The 5,501-nt window shown below is 45.2% G+C and overlaps 1 pseudogene; it reads right to left on the bottom strand.

Annotated features, from left to right (window-relative positions):
- Positions 1 to 3,663: 3,663 nt before the first annotated feature.
- LOC150009144 (ATP synthase F(0) complex subunit f, mitochondrial-like) lies at positions 3,664 to 4,974 on the bottom strand (annotated as a pseudogene).
- Positions 4,975 to 5,501: the final 527 nt, after the last annotated feature.

The raw sequence follows: 5,501 nt of genomic DNA, 5'->3' as shown, positions 1-5,501 counted from the left end.
CTGTGGAAGCTGCTGAGCTCTGCTCCTCCCAGCTGGAGGTCGCAAACCATACTGGGTCATTTTACTGCACTATTCCCCCAAAGGCCCAGAGTGATCATGTTACCCTGTTCCACTGAGATATAGAGAAGGTCTTGAACCCCTCTATAAAAAGGAGGCACCCCTTTTTATGATGCTGTGCTGATGCAGATGGACTGAGCTTGAGCTTTGGCACATGCTGGTTATAGCACCAGGAGGACTGCAGAGCTGCTTTCCCCAGAGAACATCTGTCCAAAATGACCACATATCAGAACTTGCACACAGCCTCTTCAGTAACCGCTCAGGGCAAAAAGTCTGTAATCTAAAGGCCTTGCCATAGACATCCTTCCCCACCGCCTCATAACTCCCCTAGAAGGGGAAAAATCCTTCAGAAATAGAAAAGAAGCATTATTGAGCAGTTAGGGTTCTCAGTTTGAATTATTTAAAGTGATGGCAAAACAGAGGAGGATCTGGGCTGCCTCTCATGGACCCTGTCTCCATGACAATTTAAATGTCAGAACTGTTCAGCTTCACTTCCTACTTCCTTGGACTAAGTCACTCAGGGGACTGTCCTCAGTTATGTGGCCTTGCGAGAGACACTGATTTGGAGGAATAAGGTCAAGTACAAAAACCAGCAAGCACTTCTCTTAGTGTCTTATGCTCATTGCTAATGCACAAGGTCATTTTTACAGCTCTGGTTTCTACTTAATATTGGTTTGGGTCCCTTTTTTATATGGTCTCAAAGGACATTATAACAATGCTCAAAAAGTCTTCAAGGTGAAATTCATTTGACTCAGTTGGCTTGAAATACAGCCACAAAGAATCGGGTTTGCCAGTCCCACAAAGACAGTCCTCTAAAACTGGAAAAGACTTACCCAGCTCCCTGCCCCCAACCTCTACCTTGGGTAGCATGATGAGCAGGCCCCGACCCCCACGTTGGCGTAGCCCTCACCACCTCTTTTCCTTGGCCATAATTCGTTTGCTTTCAAACTGATGCTTCTGACATTGTCCAGGTGAAGGGATGCAGAGTCTGGAATTTTCCAGTGGAGTAGGAGAGCAGCCTAGTTAAGAAGGAATATTCCAGGGAATGCAAAATTCAAGGGTAATGTTGCTCCATCCTGGGACCTGAGAGAGAAAAAGAAATTTTTTAAAGGACTGCAGAGGCTGGTCTCTGAATGTGCTCCCTGTATATCTGGCCTACTTTGGGGACATGCAGGGCATTGAGTGCCACGGGGCTGCGGCCCATCAACCTGATCCCAATGACACGCACTGGAAGCTGTAAGAGGAGGATGCTAGCTCTCCTCTCCTTGGGGGATGCTGACATCTGCCAAGCCTCAAATGCCTCTCCCAGGGCTCTCTGTTGGGGCTCAGACCTGTTGAATAGAAGTCAGGAGAGCAGAGCGTAGAAGCAGAAGTGTGGGCAGCACTGTCACTGAGAAGGGCACAGGAGGCAGGCCCTCAGGTGCCCGGCCACCCACCTGCCAGATAATTTTGAATGACTTCCCTTCTTGGCCTCAGGTTTTTCATCTCTAAAACAAGAGGAAAGTTAAACCAAGTGACCAAGAAGAGTTCCCCCATTGCCCCATTGTGACTCTTTGAAACAGATGAAAATGAATGCTCACCCATGAGAGGACCCTCATATTCCCTGTGAATCGCATTAGGAACTGGCAGTTGCTTTTTTAAACCCAAGTGCCAAGAGGCAGTTGTAATAAAGTATCTCTTTTGGTGTCCATTGTCTACACATGAAACAATGCAGATCGGCTCACATCGAATGTGTCATATCTTGCGGGCAAGAGTTTTCATTTACTTCCTAAGGTCTTGCTGATTCAAGGGAGCAACAAGGATGTGTCCTGGCTTAGCCAGCGTGAAAACTAAGGGGATTTGGTGACCTTACCACAGATCACATGGATTGGAATACGTGCAGAAGCAGGTGAGAGAAAGCCAGATTCTGGGAAAAGATGCTTGTTTCTCTATCTGAGAAAGCTCGAAGAAGCTACTGCATAAAGAGCACTACTTCTGGTCAGTTCGTTCTTTCCTGTTTTCTGGCCACTGGAACAGCAGTTCCAGTCTCTGCGATCAAGGCTTGCAGTTGTTTGAAACACTGCAGAAGGAAGAGAGTCATGGTCTCTGGTGATTGTCAGGAATTAGATCAACAGTCCTGCGACTGCCCCTGGCTGGCTGAGGAGCGATGCTGCGCATGGTGCCTGCGGCAGGTGCCGCCCACCCGTGATGAGGGCAGAGGGCAGGAGGAGAGCAGCTTCGGAAGCCCCACATGTCTCCCAGCCTGCCGCCCCACAGCCACATCAGCTCCTAGGTTTCTGTCCTTTTTGCTCTGTTTTCATTGCTCTTCTTCCCGGGAAAGACCTGCATTGGCCAGGAAAGGGCCCTTTCACCTCCTGGTGGGAATTTTCACAAGTCCGTGTTTCTCAGCTCTCTCCGAGAAAAATCAAAGAATATTCTTTCTTTCTGACCTGGAAATCAGGTTTCAGGGGTCTTTGAATCGCTTCTTAATGGGTTTGATTTTTTTCCCCAATTCTGAATCCAGAAAGAAGCTTTTTCTCCAAGGACTAACCAAAGACAATGCCCTTGGAGGGGAATCAGACCCGAAAATCTGGTCAGGGAGTGGGGTTGGCAACTGGTCATCTATTGGGGGTGGGGTCACTGTGAACCTTGGGGTCATTAGATTTGAGACGTGAATTTCTTCTCAAAGCACAGTAGTGAATGGCTGGATGCAAGACAGAGCGCAGCTGAGGGCTATTATAACCGGGACAACTGGAGCTTGGCAGCTCTCGTACCCAGAATGGGCCATAAGGATTGAATTCCTGGGTCACAATCTGCTCATTTACCTCATTCTCATTCCGTTTCTTTCCTTCTTTCCTTCTTTCTTTCTTTCTTTCTTTCTTTCTTTCTTTCTTTCTTTCTTTCTTTCTTTCTTTCTTTCTTTTTCATTCAGTATTGGTTGGTGATTTCTGCTATTAAGTGAGGAGAGAGTCAGCAGACTAGTCAAAAGAAAACCTTTATATGAAATGTAAATATTAATATAAATTAACTTGGCATGCAATTTACTGATCCAATGAAGCATATATTATTAATACATAATCTCAGTGTATAAAGGAAAACTGACTGCCATATTTACCAGATGTTTTCTCTAACCAAACTTGTCTGTAAATATATAATCTGTATAAAAAAGAGTCTAATTTAGCATTATTTATGCAATAGAAACAAATAAAAGTTTTTTTCTTTTGATGAGAGATTCAGTTCATTATATGTGGTATGATTTACAAGTGGTTCATGAACTTCATTCCTGTGACCCTGAAGGGCAACCAGATCCATTGGGATGAAGTTCAGCATCATCCCCTTCCAGGAAGCCAGTGGTCGGTCCTGCAGTGGGGCTTTGCAGAGAAATGATTGATATAAGGACAAATAAGCTAACTATGGAGCATATGGTGAGACGTATGGAACACCTTCTAGCCAGGGAGCAGATACTATAATTGAGAAAACTTTGCAGACACCTAAGCTAACGGTGTCATTCTTCTTTTTTCTTTTTTTAGCTAGCCATCTTTTATTAGGTTAATTACATTATGAAAGGATTCAGAGGAGCTGTGCAAAGATAATGGTCATGGATATGGAGTCCACACTGTGTCCTCTTCAGTGGTACTCATGTCGCCACTCATGTGTGAGTTCCTTATGAGGACGGCAGTAGTGAGAAGGCACAGAAGCTGCCAGCACCGTAGAAACCCCAGCAACACCCCCTTTCTTCCCATTGACATACTTGTAATACCAGTAGTAACCTCTTTGAAATGCTCCAGCAATGCCTTTAGGGGAGAAATCCCACATCAGTATCCAGCTTGACAGCTCCCCTAGTTTGACATCATGAGTCTCTTCTCCTTCAATGATACGACTACTAACGCCATCTTGGAGTCGCTGTGTAATGGTGTCATCATTTTGGTACTCCATTTGCCAGACTCTTCCCAACATCAGTGTCCAGACATTGCCTACCTGTTGCTTAAGCTTTTGGAATTTGTGATGTCATTTGAGCTTTTTGGACATAGAAAGACACACTCATTTTTTTTTTTTCCTGTCAATAAAGAAAGAAGGAGGACCAAAAAGTCAAGTGATTTGATTCAGCACACAAGCTAAGATCTTGCCCCAATATGGACCAGAAATAGACAAGCACCATGAGGGCATCTCTTGTTTTCATGACTTTTCAGTAATGTTATCACCCATTTTTCTAAACATCTTGTACTTAAGCCAAATATCTGAGTTTCCACGTCAGGAGGATCTCCCAGGGTCCACAGTTTTAAATGTTGCAATTTATACACCTTCTCAGGGGAATTTATGAAGTAAAATCACCAAGCACTAGTTATTGCTTTAAAATTCTAAAAATAGAATTCCAAATTCTATGCATAAAGCACATATTTTTCTCTCTTTTAAAGGGTGCCTCTGGCAAATTCCAGTGAGATAACTTGGATTTTATTCTCTCTGATCTGGGTTTTAAGATTTTTTTTTTTAATTATAAGGAAACATTTAGTCATGAATACTTATGCTCCTGGGTTACTTACCAGAGCAAGGACTGTCTTGCCAAACAAAAGGGCCCCAGGAGACTGACATCAAAAAGTCTCTGACTCCTGACAGCAGAGATAGCCATTTAGAAGCCTGGAGACTCATTGCCCCAGCTTGGCTCAAACTAGATAATATACAAGGTAAAGCAAAGCTTTCCCTTAACATGTGAACATTTCTTTGAATCCTAGCAAGGTTTTTTCATAATTTTGCTGATTAGTACATTTCAAAGGCCTTTTTCCAGATAACTGTTTGTCTATGGTCCAACCATGTGCACAATTAGAAAGCTGTGCCTGTCACTTCTGCCAGTTCTGGGTGAGTCCACCTATATATAGCATGTTGCTTGGCCTTGAGTGACAAGGGATTGGTGCCTTGGCTGATATGAGTACCTGAGGCCATGTTTCCTGGCATAGCTGACACTCCTGGGTTTATTTGTCCCCAGCACACCTGGGCTCCCATCACTGGGCCATGGGCTGAGAGAGAAAGCAGCTGTGCTCCAGCCTACCCCAGCAAGGGTGCCCAGCTCCTGCAGCATCACACTTGGGGCCCTGCTCTAGCCCCCAGGTGCAGCCAGTGTGTAGTCAGAAGGCTTTTCTGGCTCAGGAGCTCGAAGCTGGCAAGGACCTGCTCTCACTTCTGAATTTCCTGGGTTGAAGAAGGAGGGATGAGGAAGGTGCCCCCTTGAAGAAGGTGTGATAAGATGACAGACTGGCTCAGACTCTTGCGGGCTCATCACCCCTCTGGCTCTCACAACATCTGTCGCCCACTCTCTCCCTCTTTCCTCTCTGCCTTCAAGATAGTTTGAAGGTAGCTGACATTCAAAGACCTTCAGAATAATGTTCTCAACCCTGGTTGCACACGGGAATGGTGGAAATGCTCCGGGGAGCTTTAAGGGAGTGCCAGGTCCTGGCCCTGCCCCAGATGTT

Source organism: Furipterus horrens, unplaced genomic scaffold, assembly GCF_987537825.1.
Source record: "Furipterus horrens unplaced genomic scaffold, mFurHor1.1.pri manual_scaffold_5, whole genome shotgun sequence".
Classification (NCBI taxonomy): Eukaryota; Metazoa; Chordata; class Mammalia; order Chiroptera; family Furipteridae; genus Furipterus; species Furipterus horrens.
The sequence above is the reverse complement of the archived record's forward strand: the minus strand, read 5'-3'. Positions and strand labels throughout refer to the sequence as shown.